We start from the raw sequence: 18,847 nt of genomic DNA on the forward strand, positions 1-18,847 counted from the left end.
GAGTGAGTTTTTCAAAACATGTAGTTAGTTCCCTGTAGGTTCTGAACAGATACACAAAAGAGGGTGGGAAAAACACAAGGGATCAGTGAATAACAGTTTGTCTGACATTCTCTCCAGAAGGTAGCATCTTTATACTACTGCCATATGCTAACCACATCCTTTCCCTCACTCAGTTGTAGCAAGTGGCAAATCATTTAACCTCTGCCTGCCTCAGTTTTATCTTGTGTAAAATGAGGATAATAATCCTACCTACCAATTGGTCCATCTTTTGTCTCAATTCTTGCCTAGCCCTTAGTTACTGAGTGGGCGTGGCCTCAGACAAACTGATGCCCAGGAAAGACCTTAATTTAGAAAGGCCACAGTTACTCACTGCACTCATCACTAATCGTCTTGGCCTTGGTCTTTCCCCTGCACCGATGACGCTGTAAGAAAGAATGAGGCTGACTCAGATTCAGTTCACATGCAAGTCAAGACATCACGCTCGTGAGGATATTAGGTCTCTTTGAAAACAAAGGATGAACAAAAATCTCCCAGGGTTGTTGTGAGATTTAAATGAGATAATAATTATATGATATTTTATATATATAATATATTACAATCTATTGTTGTATATTATATAATTTTTATATATTATATATGTTTATATATAATATATCTAATATTTATAATATAAATAATAAATTGTATAATATATAATTATATTATTATAATATATAATACATTACAATATAATTATATTATAATTAATAACTTAAAGCACTAGTTTTTTAAGTTGTTATTACTATTATCATTATTGTACATGGATACCCAAAGGCCTAAGTGTTGGTAGAGAGGATTTTAAACAAGGCCACATGGATGAACAATCTGCTATGGCAGAGGTAGAAGGGGGAAGGACAAACATATTTGGAGATGTACGAACATATCAGAGACGAATCATCCTGCATTTGCAAGAAATATGCCGGCTTGAAATGTGGACAAATGTGCCTGGGTAAAAGCATCTTGTTCCTGCTGCTTGCCCAGATGGTACACTGCAGTCTACAGAACCATAACTTCCAGTTCTTTTTTTTTTGATAAATAGTGCCATTCACTAGCAGGAAAAGTGGGAAGCTGCAAGTTCTGTTGATTTATTTTCAGAAACATATGCAGAGCCTGAGCCTAAGATTTGGCCACTAAGTAGATCTATCTTGTTAAAATTGGTGCCCCCAGAATAAGTAACCAGCTGAAGAGCATGATTAACCTAATAGCTAAGTTGTCCCACTCTTCTGGGAAGAATCTGTTCCTGTGCCTGGTAGCCAAACAGATTTGTCTTGAGGTCCTAAACTGGGGTTGAATAACTAGACCCACATACCTTTGCTCTGGATAATCCCTCCTGCACTATAAGGATAAGAAGGTAATCTTGCTAGATACTCACTCAGTGGATGTGTTATGCGAAGTCTGTCATCAAATTTCAATAGCCACTGAATAAGAAGATGATCTTCCAGATGATCAATTTCTCCCCACTCAGACCTATAGGGGCTTGGTCTCCTGGGTCACAAATCTGAGCCAAAGTAAAAAACCATCTATTATTTCAATTACTGGGGAGAAGGCACAGGATTTCAAGGACATTTGCTCTCATTCAGTACACTAAAACCTAGACCTGTAGCATCCAGTGGTTATGGAATATTTTTTAGGTTAAGGGACAAGAGAGCTGTAGGGGGAGCTATAGAAACATGGTTGACCTCAACAATTGGGGATTCTGTTGTGACCCCATTTTCCATGCAATAAGAAGTCTAGTCTATAGATAGAACTGCTCTCTGGCCGTATTAAGGACCCTGGCAGTAAAGGTAGGCTGACCATAATAAGCTATTTGGCCATTTAAGGTCTCCTGCACTGAGTGTTGGACTACCATTAGGTAGGCTGGAAGGAAACTGGGAGAATTGCTACCTTCAGTTGTGACCATTAAAGATATTGCTTCATGAGTGCGGGCAAGTCCCTGGAAATCTGAACTTGAACTAATTTGTCATGAATTGGCATGGCCAAACCTTCCAAAATTCAAACTCATTATCTTCCTCCTGCCAATTTATCCCTAGCTCTGTTAAGTCAACTATCATTCATTAAGTCACAAAGGTTCACAGACATCCTTGACTCTTCACTCCTACCCCCTCCAATATCTAATCATTCAGTTGTCAAGTTTTATTGATTCTGCCTCCACCCTATTACTTGTATCCTTCTCTCTGCTCACATAACAATCCTAATTCAGGGCCTCATCACCTCTTGCTTAGATTCCTACACTGGCTTTCTATTTGGTCTCCCTATATCTATTGCCTCTTCCAATCCATCTTGCCCAATTGTTATCTCTGAAACATAGGTCTGACCCTGCTCAAACAGCTCTAATGGCTCCCTATTGGCTCTAGGACAAAATACACACTCTTCTGTTAGCACTTAAAGCCCTTTACAATCTTACTCCAACCTGTTTTTCCAGGTTATCTTCCTTCTCCTCAACATATTGCTTTGCCATACCCATTTATTTGCATTGGAAACTATGGATCTTGGATTTAGTGGAAAATCTTTGATGCCTTGGACCCATACAATTTTTGTGAAGTCTTTTGGCATATCACTTCTCTATACTCTCACTGATGAAATTATTTTTGGGGTCATAGGATCTTCATCAGGGGTTAAGTGGGAGTTATATGAAACTTCTGACTGTAAGTCAGAGAGTTGTCTGAGAAAATGTACTGCAATTCAGTCCAAGAAAAAGAGTTCAAAAGATAGACCAAATACTATAGGTTCTAATTATCTAGCTGAATGTTCTGTGTTTAAAAGAACTTAAACCCTGGAAACATTTTGGGAATTTATAGTTTCTCATAATGGAAAGATGCATTTCTTTTTCATAGAAGAAAGCTGGGGTATGTTAGAGTCAGCTATAAAAGGTTTGTAAAATAACTACAAATCAAAGCTCAATTTATTGTTTTGATGACTGTCTAGAGTTGAGAAAGTGTTAATAATGCAGATCAATTTTAAAAATGTGTGTGTGCATATAATTCTCTCCCTTCTCCCCCCCAGCCTGGTCATTACCAGCTCTCTCTGTGTTTGTCCCTCATTGCTGAAGAAGACCATGTCATGAGAGAAATGATGACATGACTTGCCCTTGACTTTGTTTTGAGTGAGGGAGGGCTGTGCAGGTCACCAGTCTCACTTCTCCTCCAGAGCCATCTGAATCCAGTGACCAGATATTCATCAGGATGACTGGAGATGACCCAGAATGAGGCAATGGGGGTTAAGTGACTTGCCCAAGGTCACCCAGCTAGTGAGTGTCAAGTGTCTGAGGTGAGATTTGAACTCAGGTCCTCCTGACTCCTGCACTGGTGCTCTATCCACTGCACCACCTAGTTGCCCCATACCAGCTCTCTAAACATTGTGGCACTGAGAGGGGAGCAATTATAGATATAATTCTCAGGTATAGTCTTAACTTGAAGTAGAAGAAGGAACAATGGAGAAATAGCACCACCAAATGACACCAATGATTTTAGAGAGTTGGAGGCATGAGTTATTGTACGAGGTGTGTGATTTGGCCACACATATTACTTACATGTATGTACCTCTACACATGCCCTGGTCATGCATATTCTATACATTCTTGACATAGCATCATCATCATCATCAAGAGTGCTTTAAGGTTGGCAAGGCATTTTACAAATGTAAGATCCTTGCAGGCAGGGACTGTTTTTTGCTTCTTTTTGCATCTCCAGTCCTTAGCACAGTGAGTGACACATAGTGGTCACTTAATAAATTTATTGAGTGATTGACCTAATTTTATCCTCACAATAATCCTAGGAAGTAGTTAGTTAAGAGGGTTAAGTGACTTGCCCAGTGTCACACAACTAGTAAATTCCCAAGGCTGGATTTAAACTCAGGTCTTCTTGATTTCAGGTCCAAAACTCTATCCAAGCACTACCTAACTGCCTCATCATATCTTCCTTCCATGTGTGCCCAACTTCTTGACTCTTAATCATTTCTAATCTTCCCACTATTGATTGTTTACCTCACCCTAAGTGAGTATCTGACTAGATCTTGGCCTAAAGGGCCCAAGGTCCCTCAGTGCATCCTAGGCCATCTCCAGTCATCCTGATGAATATCTGGTCACTGGATTCAGATGGCTCTGGAGGAGAAGTGAGGCTGGTGACCTGCACAGCCCTCCCTCACTCAAAACAAAGTCAAGTGCAAGTCATGTCATCATTTCTCTGATGGCATGGTCTTCTTCAGCAAAGAAGGACGAACACAACAACAACAACAATAGGAAAGTGTGCCCCAGGTATATGGGGCAATGTTCTATTGCTACTTTTCATTTTTCATTCACCTTATCCCCAAGGATTTGTCCTGGACCTTCTCCTCTTTTCTCTCTACATTCTTTCCTTTGTAGCTTTGTGACCTTGAGCAAGTCACCTAATTTCTCTAGCATCCATTTCCTCATCTGTAAAATGAGGAGGCTGGACTTTGTAAAATCGAAAATTGATTTTAATTCTATTTTTAAGACTTAGTCAAACTGGCATAGGTTAATAATCTTTACTCTTACAACTATACCTTTCACTTACACTCCAGAAAAATTTGCTTAAAGGTCAAGCTTTTGTCTTGCAGTTACCTCCACACCAACTCAATTGTATTGTAGATTAAATCTCCACCCTTGTACTATCTACCACAGTAATCTCACCCATTACCCGCTTAATTCAAATTCACATTGATTCAATCAAAACTATTGCCTACTACCTTTAGGTCTGCAGACTAGTCCTATCACCTGAGCTGTTACTCCCAACTCCCAAAGAGATATAATGGGGAAGAACTGAGGTGACTCTTGACCCACTTCCTCTTATATCTACCAATCAGTATGGTCTGGTTACCTTTGCCAACTGAGAGTCATATTTAAAAGACAGCGTCAGCTCTCACTCAGGGTCTTTGGTCATAGAGAAAGTCCATTGGCCCAATTTATTGGTTACTACTAACCTACCTAACAAATTGATCGTGCTCAGAATCTTGTATGTGATGGAATACTATTGCGTTGTAAGAAATGATGAAGCAGATGGTTTCTGAAAAACATGGAAATACTTATAAGAACTGACATAGAATGAAGAAGAACCTGGAGATCAAGACATACACTAGCAGCATAGTAAGGATAAACAACTTTGAAAGACATAAGAACTCTGATCAACACAATGACTGAACATAATTCCAAAAGATTCACAGTGAGTGAGCTACCCACATCTTGATAGAGGTGATGGATTCAATGTACAAATTGAGATTTTTTTTGGATATGGTTAATGCAGGAATTTGTTTTGTTTGACTAAAACAGGAGTTTTGTTTCTCTTACTTTCTCAATTGGGATTTGGGGGAGGCAGAAGAGAGAAAATGAGGATTGAAAAATAAAATTTAATTTTTTAAAAAGACTTAGATGAAGTGCCACATTCTACATGAGGCTGTTGCTGATCCCATCAGTACCCTCTCTACCAAAATGAACTTGAACATATTTGAAAAATATTTTACATATCCCTATATATGTACATACTGTCTTCCCCAACCAAATGTAAGCTCCTGGAAGTCAGGAATTGTTTTACTTTTGCCTCTGTATCCCAAGTGCTCAGTACAGTGCTTGGCACATAGGAGCTTAATAAATGCTTGTTGATGGATGAATTGATATGTTTCATTAAATACCTGTACTCTAAATTTATTGAGCCTCTGCATGACAAGTAAAAACACATGTATCAATAAAAGTTCATGAGCTATGATATTTAGTAGATAAAGACCGAAAGATAATTTAAACCTAGGGTACCTTTTCTGGGGACTCAAAGTAACATGGCTTTGCTTCAGGTGCTACTATATCTATATCTATATCTATATCTATATCTATATCTATATCTATACACATATATACATATGTGTGTATGTGCATGTGTATGTATATATTACATATGTGTGTATGTGTGTATATATTACATATGTGTATGTGTATATGTGTATATATTACATATATATATAATATATGTAAGACCAAACCAGGTTTAAGACATTGATGAAGCCAGACTAATCCACCTTGCCCCTCTCTGAGCCAGGCAATTTGTTGGTTTGTGATTTAAGATTGTAGGTTGATACTAAACGTCTTCTTCAGCTCCTAGTCTCCAAGAGATATGCAGTATGCCTCATGGAGTGAAATAGAACAGTCCCCCTTTACCTGAACTGCGGGGGTTTCCCCATGGGTAGAGATGCATAAACAAAGATTACTGTACTAGACACCTTGTGAAATCCTCCACTTATATGCTAAACAGATCAAGAGGATTTGCTCTGCTGCTGGCTCAGCTATTTCCAGAAGCAATTTTTTGTAGACAATTTTTCAGTCCTGTTCGACTATTTCAGAGAATAGACCTGGGGAAAATAGGGCATGACTCAAACTGTAGTAACTTCTCAGTAAAACATAACCTTTTGTTAAGATCTAAGTCAAAGTGTTAGCAAAGGTAACCAGTTCATAAGACTAGAAAAGGTAGTAGTTGTGGAAAAAATTGATAGCACCAGATCTAGATCTGGCGATGGGATGTGGGCAGGATTTGGGGCAGGAAAAGGAAAGAAGTACAAAGTGCTAGTAAACTATAGTTTGCCAGCCTATCCATGCTGCTATGAACCTGGAAACAATAAAGATCAGTGTGTCTGGCCTGAAAAAAATGGTTCCATGGTTGAGGTACTTGCCATCAAGAAATTAACTAAGCTAAGAAGTCAACTCTACACACAAAATAAAGCAATGAATTGAAGCTGATATCTGGAAAATCCAAGAAAAGATTTTACTTTTAAATTGAATTGTTTGCACACATGACTCATTCTGCTTTCTTATCTCTGCCATTATGACTGAAGGATCTTGTATGTGTATGATCCAGATTCTTCTCTTAGTTCTTTACTTTGCTTTGGCTGTGGAAAAACCTGATGAGATAAGGCTGGGCAATGGTGCACCTGTTGTAGCTTCTTTTGGCCAAGTTGACTTGCCAAGCATGCAGCACCCTTCCTGCTGCCCACACACAACATCCTCCACTTCTTTCCTAACTAGTCTTTTGTGATCTGCCAGGGAGGGGAAACAGTACTAGCAGTTTTCTTCCCCCTCAAATAGACAAAAGAGTTTATTTACAAAGAAAGATGTTGAAACTGAAGGCAAGACTCAAAAAAGATGAAATTAAAAACTGAATGTTAAGATTTTTTAAAAATAAGGCTAGGATGGGATTATTATATTCATACAGTTTCATATTTTTTTTAAGACGAAGAAGAAAGGTACTAGTGACACATTACTGTAGATAAAGGCCGTTGAAGCTATTTCATATTACAAATTCACTCAACTTTCATGATGTGTTTCCCTAGCTAGCTATTTTTGGAGTGTGATAATGAGGGCTTTTTTTTTTTTTGTCACCCTTATTCTCCATTTTTATCAGATCCACCATAAAGCAAAAATTACTTTTAAAAGCACTTTATAAAATAACAATTATGTGTGGGAATTGGAAAAGTAAATGTTATTGTTTTATCTATGGGAAATATGAAACTTACCTGCAGTATTTGTTTTTAAATGACTAGCCACATTTAATTGTAACCTAACAGAAATCAACTCAGTTTAAATTCTAATAGGACCTGAGAGTTGAAATCTTAAAGCCAAGTCTAGTCATTCTGATGAGCTTTGTTTGGTCTGGGGATTTTTCTCTCACTGAAGGTAAAGATCTTCCAAGTTATTTTAAGGGTTTTCTCCTTGACCTAGTGAAAGCACTAAGAAATCTATATCTCCAACATTCTCTTAGGCTAAAAGGTTATGTTAAGGTTACAAAAAAACATTTAGCCAACATATCGATCCAAGAATATAAATATACCTCAGAAATAAAGGGAATGAGTCCTTGAACTACATAGAATCTGGGTATCCTAAATACTTGAGAGCATTATACTGGAACAAATCCAAGACTCCTTTGCTGAACTGCTGTATTTATCACTGTCTTCATCATCATCATTAATATCAATTAAAGAAAATTAATTGACTACCTATACATACTAAACACTGTCCAGAACAAAGAAGGAACCTGACTCTTGCCAACAAGGAACTGAATCTTATGAATCATTCACAACCAGTATTTGTATATATTCCAATGATAACAAATGCCATTAAATCAGAAGTGAACAAGAGAAGAAATAATGTAGTGGAAGGAAGAACATTAAATTAAAAGTACTAGATATTAACAAAAAAATGTTTGGAAAAGGAATCAACTTATCTATGAAGAAAAAAATATCGTGTGTGTGTGTGTGTGTGTGTGTGTGAGATATCATATATTTCAGTTCAACAAAGAAGGTCCCAGTCCTTACCCAAGAGGAAATTCCTCAAAGTCTGTAGTGTAGTAAGCTGAGGATGGGGCCATGATTGAGGATCTTCCACATGTCAGCTTCTCCCTTCAAGAACCTCTCCCTGATGAGAATCTGGAATCCCATGACTTTTCCTTCCTAAGTAAAAGCCAGAAGACTTAGCTCTCTTCTCTAAAACTCTTGACAAATCTGTCCTTTAGGAAAGCACTGGACATCAAGTAATCAAACTCTACCAATGAAGAGAGTTTTCTACAAATAAGCTTTGAACCCTAAGTTACATTAGTTTATGTGTGTGTGTATATACATATATATAAAATATATATTACATATAAATATATATGTATGCATGTATATACATATATATACATGCATACAAATATATCCACACATATATGCATATAGACATATGTATGTGTGTATGTATGTATATATGTATATTATAGGGAAGAGTGTGCCCCCAAAGTGTTGGAGAAGTGTTTGTACCTTAGTGCTTGCCATCTTAGTAGATCTGGAATGGAGGTTTGAGCTGATAGCATTTGAGAAGAGACACCCCAACCCTTCACGGTACCCCTAGGACTCTATGAGGATGATTTAGCCAAACTAGAGGCAGCTATAGGGGATACAATGGACAGTACTAGGCCTGGAATCAGAAAGGCTTTAATTCAAGTCCAGTTTCAGAAAACTATTAGCTATGTGACTCTTTAACCTCTGTCTTTCTCAGTTTCCTCAACTGTAAATGGGGATCACAATTGCACCTAACTTAAAGAGCTGTTATGAGGATCAAATGAGATAATATTTGTCAAATACTTAACACTGTGCCAGGGTACACAATAGAGTAAGTACTTAATAAATATTCTTTCCCTTCTTCCTTTACCTTGCTCTAGGAAGGTGGGGCCAGAATACTCATTATATAAGCATATCTAAAATTGATGGTCTTCACTAACCTGGTCTCACCATGGGGGTGAAATGTCCTATACAATTGATGTATTGGCTGATTTTGCTTGACTTTTTTTCATTTTTTTCTTTTACAAGAGAAAGATCATGGGATAGACGGTGAATTCATTCTGAAATAACTGTAATGTCAAAACAAATTTTTAAACAACATCAATAAAACTCTTTAAAAAAAAAGCTTCTCTCTCCTCCCAACTTCCCTATTTCTATTGATGGCAGCATCATATCCAAGCCCAAAATCTTTGACTCTCTCCTCTCCTTCCTCCTGTAAGCTCTACCTTTATATATCCTGTCTGTTCTATTGATTCCTTTAGTCCAGGCCTTTTTCACCTCTCTAGGAACTAGGGCATCTAGGTATCTAATGGTACCTTCCTAACTGTTTTCTGCCTCTAATCTCTTTTCTCTTCAATTTATCCTTTACACAACTGCCAAATAATATTTCTAAACAGAGGTTGAATATGCCACTTCCCTCCTCAAAATTCCTCAGTGGCTCACTATTGCCAATAAGGTAAAATACATCAGAAGAGAGAAAGGCAGGGGGACAGAGTTAAGATGGTGGAGTAGAAGGACAGACCTGTAGAAGCTCTTCCCAATAGTCCATAAAATACCTGTAAAAAACGACTCTGAGTGAATTCTAGAGCAGAAGAAGCCACAAAATGACAGAGAGAAAGAGATTTCCAGCCCAAGAAAGCCTGGAAGGCTGACAGGAGAAAAGTCTATCACCCCAGGTTTGGAGTTGAGCACAGCCCAGCCTCAGCACAGCAAGGACCAGAGCAGGGCAGAAACCCCAGCAGCAGCTATGGTTCCCAGATTGCTCAACCCACAAACACCAAAGACAGCTTCAAAGGTCAGTGAGAAAGCTCTTTCATCTGGGTGAGAAGGGAATGCAGTCTGGCCTTGCTAGCAGCAGCAACTGCAACAGCAGCATCCATTTTTGGAACCTTCACATTAAAGACCTTGGGGAAACTGAGTAGATGATCTAGATCTCAGCCCTGAGTGGCAATCCTTGGGTAAGGAGGAACACTGGCTTCTGGAGCTGTTGAAGACTCTGGACAGGGAATCCTACTCTCAGATTCTGCCCAGAACAGAGTACTTGTGGTTGCTCCCAGACCAGAATGCAGGCCAGAAGAGGAGTAAACTCTCCCTTGATTATGGCACCTTGGAGAAACTGAGAACTTACAGGTCCCCAGAGTATACCCTCCTCTTCACAAAGGACTCAAGGGTCAAGTAACTGGCTGGGAAAATGCCCAAAAAAGGGGAAAAAATAAGACTGTAGAAGGTTACTTTCTTAGTGAACAGGTATTTTCTTCTATCCTTTTGGATGAGGAAGAACAATGCATACCATCAGAGGAAGACCTAAAGGTCAAGGCTTTTGCATTCAAAACCTCCAAAACATATGTGCAATGGTCTCAGGTCATGGAAGAGCTCGGAAAGGATTTTGAAAATCAAATAGGAGAGGTGGAGGAAAAATTGGGAAGAGAAATGATAGCAATGCAAGAGAATCATGAAAAGTGAGTCAACAGCTTGCTAAAGGAGACCCCAAAAAATTCTGAAGAAAACAACAACATTAAAAATAGACTAACCCAAGTGGCAAGACAGGTCCAAAAATTCAATGAGGAGAAGAATGGGCCAAACGGAAAAAGAGTTTCAAAAGCTCACTGAAGAAAATTGTTCTTTAAAAATTAGAATGTAGCAGATGGAAGCTAATGACTTTATGAGAAACCAAGAAATTACAAAACAAAACCAAAAGAATGAAAGAAATAGAAGATAAGAGAAAGGCAGGAAGACCTTCCAGCAAGAGGTTCTGGTTACTATGTTTGGGAAATTGACTTTCCATTCCTTTCAAACTCCAAACATTCCTCATCCCAAGGAGAATAACTGATATCCCTTAAATGCATACATTTCTGGGGATATTTTGGCTTGTGTTTTTACTAGGAGTATCTTGGCATGCCAGGCATGCCAAATCTACCACCAGTCACCCCATTTTGTCTTAACATCCCAGCCCCACTTTAACTCCAGCTGAAGAAATAGTTTCCCATTTCTATAAAGGGGAATCCACCATTTTCCCTTTCATCTTATCTCAAGATCTGAAAAATAAGTAAAATATAATAAGCAACTCAGATTTATATCAACCAACACTTTCATAACATGTTAGAAGCTTAGAGGCAGCAAAGTGGCCCAGTGGATAGAGAGCACTGGACCTGGAGTCAGGAATAACTGAGTTCAAATCTAGCCTCAGAGAATAGCTGTGTGACCCTGAGCAAGGACTTAAACTCTCCCTGCTTCCATTCTCCTTATCTGTAAAACAGAGACAATAAAAGCACCTGATTCCAGGCACTCTATCTACTGGGCTACCTAAAAGAAAGCCAAACATTCAAAATGTTGCAGTGGGTCAACTTCAATGGGCTGGCCACATTGTTCAAATGTCAAACATATGTTTGCCTAAAAGACTATCTTTTGGAGAACTCACACAAGGCCCACTTACAGGGAGGTCAGAGGAGGTGATACAAGGACACTTGCAAGTCACTTTCCCAGGGCTACACAGGCAGGAAGTAGCAGAACAGCAGAAATTTAATCTCAGGTTTTCAGGCAGCAAATTTTAAAAGTTCTTTTGACTACACAGCCCTTCCATATGACTAAATCAGTTATTTCCAAGATGGTAGAATTAAAACTAACAAGAAGAGAAAGTTACAGAGAGGCAAATTTCAGCTTGATGTAAAAAAAAAAAAAGCCAACTAAGTTGTTTGGAAGCTCCATCAGATTCATTCTCAGGACCATCAGCCCCTTGAGAAAGATCATCCAAAAGAGAAATGACCTTCCTCAAAAGGTAGTAGACTCCCCATCACCAGAGGTATTCAAGTGGAGGATGGATAACCACTTGTTGGGAATTGATTGGTGAGACAGTAGATAGAGCACCTGATTGGGGTCAGTAAGACCTGATGTCAAACACAGCCTCAAATACTTACTACCTGTGTGACCCTGGACAAGTCACTTAACTTCATTTGTCTCATCAGTAAAATGGGAATAATAATAGCACCTCATTCCCAGGATTGTTGTGAGAATAAAATGATTATTTGTAAGTGCTTTCCGAATCTTAAAGCATTATATAAATGTTGGCCATTATCATTACATTGTTGCTGCTGTAGAGGATATACCCATTCAAGTATGGGTTCATTTAAATGATGTTTGAGAAATTTCCAATTCTATTTCTATGATTCTGCAAATTGGCTACTTGTGAGTTTCCTTGGTTCTTCCTCTTGCATTGTTTATAATAATAGATAATGTTGATTATAATGTGCTTAAAAGGGCCAACTTGGTATCAGCTTTTTGGGTTATCTAGTACAGGGATTTTCCCAAGATTCCAAACAAGGGTTCAGAACTATAAGCAAAGCCAACCCCAAAGATGCCATAGAGGGTCCCAACATGAAGGAATGGAACCATCTTGTTGAAATCGACTTCAGTGTTTACAGTTTCACATGTAATCGTCTTCTTCTATTCCTTTTTAAATTTAGAAATGTTCATTTTTGTTGGTGTTTGTCAAGTTTATAATACCAAAAAATAAAAACTGTAAAAAAAAATGAGTCTCGAGTCTTACTTGAAAACAAGATTGTTTTTAAGACAGTTACCTACCCTACTTTCATGTCAGACTTCAGTTGTAATAATTATGTCACTGTGTATCCATATAACAAAGAGGGAAGGTGTTACTGTTTTTAACTACCATCATTTCTTTGAAGTTAAATTACAAAATTTTTATTAGGTTGAGAAAATTCTTATTTAAACTCCTCTTGTAGTTCCCTAGTAACCATTTATTATAGCTTAATTTGAAGTAACAATTTGAATTAATCATATATTACTTAATCTGTCTAGAAAATATGCAGAGACTCTCCAGTTAAGATAAACTAAACAAAAGGTCACCAATTTTTAGGAGTTTCAAAATAGCAAAGTAGGATGTTTTTTTCAAATATGATGCATTTTTTTTCTCAGACAAACAAATATTGGGTAATTGCCTCCAATTCCATTCTCAGGCTAATTTTCCTAAAAGAGGACTTTTATCATATCATTCTTCTGTCAATGGATAGAGCACTGAGCCTGGAGTCAGGAAGACCTAAGTTCAAAACCAACCTCATACATTTACTAGCTGGGTAACTAACCCTGGGCAAGCCAGGTAACTTCTGTTTGTCTCAGTTTCCTTATCTGTAAAATGGGGATGATAATAGCACCTAGTCCCCAGGATTGTTGTGAGGATCAAATGACATAATAATTGTAAAGCACTTAGCACAATGCCTGGCACATACTAAGCTCTATTAATACTAATGATAATTAATACCATTAATATTAATTAGGAGGAATATGGTTCCCTCAACCACTGCACTAGAGTTCCTCTGTCTGACCTTTAAGAACCCCTCCAATCCTTTCTTGCCTATCTAAACTTGCCTCATCCTGGGTCATCTCCAGTCATCCTGCTGAATGTCTAGTCACTGGATTCAGATGGCTCTGGAGGAGAAGGGAGGCTGGTGACCTGCACAGCCCTCCCTCACTCAAAACAAAGTCAAGTACAAGTCATGTCATCATTTCTCTGATGGCATGGTCTTCTTCAGCAACGAGGGGCGAACACACATTGGGACAGCTAGGTGGTGCAGTGATAGAGCATCAGTACAGGAGTCAGGAGGACCCGAGTTCAAATCTCACCTCAGACACTTGACATTCAGTAGCTGGGTGACCTTGGGCAAGTCACTTAGCCCCCATTGCCTCATCCTGGGCCATCTCCAGTCATCCTGATGAATATCTGGTCACTGGACTCTGATGGCTCTGGAGGAGAAGTAAGGCTGGTGACCTGCACAGCCCTCTCTTGCTCAAAACAAAGGCAAGTGCAAGCCCTGTCATTATTTCTGTGATGGCATGGTCTTCTTCAGCAACGAAGGATGAATACCCACATGCCTATCCAAACTTATTTCTTACTACTCTCTAACCCAAAGCTCCATTTTGAAATAATAGACACCTATTCAAATAAGATGACATTCTCAAGGGGCTGAGAGTCCTGAGAATGAATCTGATGGAGCTTCCAAACCCGTGGGATTGTATATCTATAATATAGAGTGATTTCGTCAAAAGATAAAGCAAAGAGGAAGCACGTACTATGCGCCAGGTACTATTCTAAGCCGTTTTTCAATACATATCATATCCTTTTTTCTCTGTTTTCTGATATGCATTACTTTGATTCTCCTACTAGTCTGCAAACTTTTCTTAAACACTTTATTTCATTAAATAGTTCCCAATTACATGTAAAAAAATTAACATTCATTTTTTAAAATTTTGAATTCCAAATTCCCTCCCTTCCCCCTACCTCTCCCTCATCCCCTCAGAATGCAACTTAATATCAGTTAAATGGGGGAAGTCATACAAAACATATTTCTATATTAGGCTTGTTGCAAAAGAAAACACACACCAAAAAAAAAAAAAACAAGAAAAATAAATAAAGTGAAAAAAGTATGCTTTAGTATTTTTCATCATAGAATTTCATCATAGTTTGGAATTAGACTGCAAACTAAGGGCAGAAAGCAATATATAGTTCTTTTATCAGTAATATTTACTTCTTTTGCCTTTGATACATACGATGTGACCTTAGACAAGTCAGTTGCCTAGTGTAACAGGTGATACAGCAGATAGAACTCCACCTGGAGTCAGGAAGATCTAAATTCAAATCCAGCCTTAGATGCTAACTCTATCATCCTGGGCAAGTCATTTGACCTCTGTTGCCTTAGTTTCCTCAACTGTAAAATGGAGATAATAATAGAACCTCTCTCTCAGGGCTGTTGTGAGAATCGAGCAAAATAATATTTGTAAAATGTCTGGCACATAGTAGGTACTATATACATGCTTATTCTCTTTTCCCACTTAACATAGAGTTCTAGACAATTCTTTCTAATATTACAGACTATTGTAGAGAAGGTGCTGATTTGCTGTGGGAGAGAGTCTCTTCGTCAAGGAGTTCTCTGTTCCAATAAAATGATAAATCTAATCTCTCTCTGCCTCTATTTACTTCTCATACTCCACAGTGATAAGTATATTCCTAGCATAGTGATAAGGACATGGCAGAGTTTAACTGGATATGGGACAAGGAACTCGTGAATTGTAGGTTAGGCTTGAAAATCTTACCCTTTGATTTGAAAATTATACTTCCTGTATATTACTAGAAGCTCTGAGCCTTTACTGTATTATTAATTTACTTAAAATTTTTCAAAGCACTTTCCTCACAACCCATGGGTAGCATATTAATATTTTCATTTTATAGGTGAGGAAATAGAATCAGAGAGTTTAAGTGGGCTTAGCCACATTCCCACTGCTAGTAAGGGTCATAAGTTAAAGTCAGGTCTCCTAAATCCAGTTCTAATATTCTTTCTATTATACCACATAAGATTTTGATTTATCACATACGAGTGAACAAGGGGATTTTTTTTTTAAAAGCATAAGGATATGAGGATACCCCATAACTCACTGGGAATGTCCCCCAGGGAATGGTTAGCTTCACTTCATGACAGTCTATGGGATCCACAAAACTATTGAATAATCCATTGGAAGATACCATTACTTCAAGAGCATAATGGGAAAAGTAATAAAACATCCTCCCCATAAGCATGAAATGTACTCTCCCAAAAATACACAAAGCATTAGTGGTGAGAATAGACACACAAAAGCAATATATATTGAAAGGGACATGTAGAGGGAAATAGCTGTGACTAGGGGAGCTTATATAGAAGGCTCAGGTGTCCATGATGTATTTGGGAAAGAACCCAGGCCTCCCATACTGCATGGTCACTAATGGTTTTTAGTGACATCATGCTGTTCCCACCAGGCCTCCTCCTCGATGGATGCTATGTTGGACTTGCCCCTTATGTATCTTATTTAACTTATCAAATCCCTAATAAAAGGATTTGTTCTGTAAAACTTGGACTCAGTAAAAAAGCTGCCTTGAGGCCACAGGTTCCCCACCTCTGTAAGGTGTGTCCACTGGCCAGTGTCCAGTGGAATGCTTAGTAATAATGAGAACTAGCATTTATAAAGCACTCTAAGGTTTGCAAAATGCTTTAAAAACACTATTTCACTGGATCCTCACTCTGTTCCAATATAATCACAGCTCCAATCTCTTCTCTCTCCACAGTGATAAGTACATTCCTAGACCAGTGATAAGGACACAACAGAGTTGGTGCTGGGACAGCAGTGACATTACTATACTCATTTTACAGATGAGGAAACTGAGGCAAAGGTTTTGATTGGCCCCGGTCACATAGCTAGTAAGTGTTTGGAGATGGATTTGAGCACAGATCTATCCTAACTGGAGATCAGCCCCCACTATCCACTGCCACCAGAGGCAACTGCCTCAGCCAGGATACTTGATTAAATGATTTGCTTTCTCTAGCTTCCAAATCTGTTGAAATTCTTGACTTGAAATTCTTCCTTAAGGAAAGACCAAAAACTGCCGTGGTTTCTTAGCTTAAAGCCTATTCTTGGGTTTTTCCTGGCTCTTAAAAAGTACACACACACACACACACACACACACACACACACACACACACACACCCTAGTTCACCCTAGTTTATGGTGATTATTCCATTTCCTTCCAACTTTTTATCTCTGAAAGTTTGGTTATAAAAGAGGTAATAATTATTTGCCTAACAATTACCTATGCAGAGATAAAGAGAGAGTGGGCCCACATGTGTAGTGAGGCTTTATATATGGCAAAGAGGATGCTGTCCTGTGGCTCAGAGGAAGGCAGAATAGAGACACCCTTCTCAAAGGGAAACTTTCATTCTTGGCAGGAGGTGAAGCGAAAAGTCACTGCTCTGTTTTCCTCAGATAGAGAGAAGGGTACAAGACTAGAATTACATCTATCTGCTCCTTTAAATATTATTAGTCTAGGGGTTATAATCAAATTCCAGCTGACTTTTGATTGCTTGTCATTTGGGGAATAAGGGATCCCAATCTCCATATACAAAATGTGACCCCTTTACCACCTAATATGTGCTCTTCAATGAGCACACGTAGAGAATAGTAAAGAAATTGATTTATCCAAATCATAGCAAAAAAAAATCAGAGAGGGTATACAAAGGAGTATACCAGACACAGAGTGAAGGAGCTTCACCATTGGTATGGAGGGAACTTAGCTCAACCAAGACAGAGGGCATCCAGGATCTCTCTGGAGGGGAAACTCTCCAAAGCCTTTTAGCATAGCAAGCCTGGTATATAAATATGATGAAGACTGCCTGCTCCCCTCATGTATTCCCAGAGTTTTTTTCCTTCAGCAACCTGAAGTGAGGTTGACCTTATATATTTTGTCTTTCAAAGTTAGAAAGCTGCTGATAAAAGCGTCACTGAAGGGGGACTGACAGAATGGAAGTTCTTAGCTCTCATCTCTCACCAACTCTGCCCCCATCCCTCACCTTCATCTCCAACTATAAGGAGAGTCCCAAACCAATGAGCTTTGGGACAGGAGTTGAGATAATGACCTCCAGAAGGTATAAATGACTAACATATGTACATATTTTAAAAGTAATATTATTGAAGTGCCTGTCATAGGCTCAGTAAGAGTTGGCAAGCAAGGGTGGGGAACCTGCAACCTCAGGGACACATGTGGCCCTCTAGGTCCTCAAATGTAGTCCTTTGAATCCAAACTTCACAGAACAAATCCCCTTAATAAAAGGATTTATTCTGTAAATCTTGGACTCAGTCAAAAGATCACACACCCAAGGCGGTAGAATGCTACCTGTAGCCTTGAGGCCAAAGATTCCCCCTCAGACCTTTTGCAGCTGCTTAGTTCTAGCTGTAGGATCAATAAATACTCATTCATTGATTCCTGTCCATCTCCAAACATCTCAGCACTAGAGTACATTACTAAGGATAAGCACCACCTTTTTGGAGGGTTGTTGGGGAAAAATGTATTTTTGGCAGATAACAGTGTGCCAAAGCAACTGATCTGTAACTCACTCCCACCTCCACTCCTCATCTCACTTTGGCTTTTGCTTGTAAACCAAATTTTCAATATATAATTAGTTTTTTAAAGCAGAGAGCTAAAAAAAAATTTATATAACCAAGGTAAGTCTGGTTTTCTCAATGGAGATCTCACTTAACAGCATCCTTTGAATAGAACTCAATCCAGTCCAATTCAACAAGTATTTATTAAGTATGCATGAGGTATAAAGCTCCGTGCTAGGTCCTAGGTCTCAGACCACAAGGAATTTACATTGTAGTGGAAGAGGGAGGATGAGCAGCTAGGTGGCCAAATGGATAGAGTGCCAAGACTCATTGTCCTGAGTTAAAATCTGGCTTCACTAACTTACTAGCTGCGTAACCCTGGGCAAGTCACTTAACTGTTTGCCTCAGTTTCCTTATCTGTAAAACAAGCTGGAGAAATGGCAAACCACTCCATTATCTTTGGCAAGAAAAATGCCACATAGGGTCACAAAGAGTCAGACAGGACTGAAAACTACCAAATAGAGAAAAGGGGGAATAGTTTATATTTTGTAAACAGACAAATCTATGTAGTCCGAGGTGGAAG

General features: G+C 38.6%; 1 protein-coding gene across 3 annotated transcripts in view; it reads right to left on the minus strand.

Moving 5' to 3' along the window:
* The window catches only part of LOC140527336 (mitochondrial adenyl nucleotide antiporter SLC25A24-like), a 101,301-nt gene that overhangs the window by 80,203 nt on the left and 2,251 nt on the right, over positions 1-18,847 (minus strand). Inside the window, exons 1-2 of one of the 3 annotated variants that reach the window (XM_072644185.1) lie at positions 4,982-5,840; positions 1,412-1,537 (exon numbers count right to left, since the gene is read on the minus strand). The exons of 1 other annotated variant lie outside the window; for it this stretch is intronic. The gene's annotated coding sequence lies outside the window, so the exon portion shown is untranslated. Of the gene's footprint in view, positions 1-1,411; positions 1,538-4,981; positions 5,841-18,847 lie in introns of those variants that run through there. One more of the 3 variants, XM_072644184.1, reaches the window with a different exon arrangement.

The sequence above is a fragment of the Notamacropus eugenii genome, chromosome 2 (genome assembly GCF_028372415.1).
Source record: "Notamacropus eugenii isolate mMacEug1 chromosome 2, mMacEug1.pri_v2, whole genome shotgun sequence".
NCBI classification, from domain to species: Eukaryota; Metazoa; Chordata; class Mammalia; order Diprotodontia; family Macropodidae; genus Notamacropus; species Notamacropus eugenii.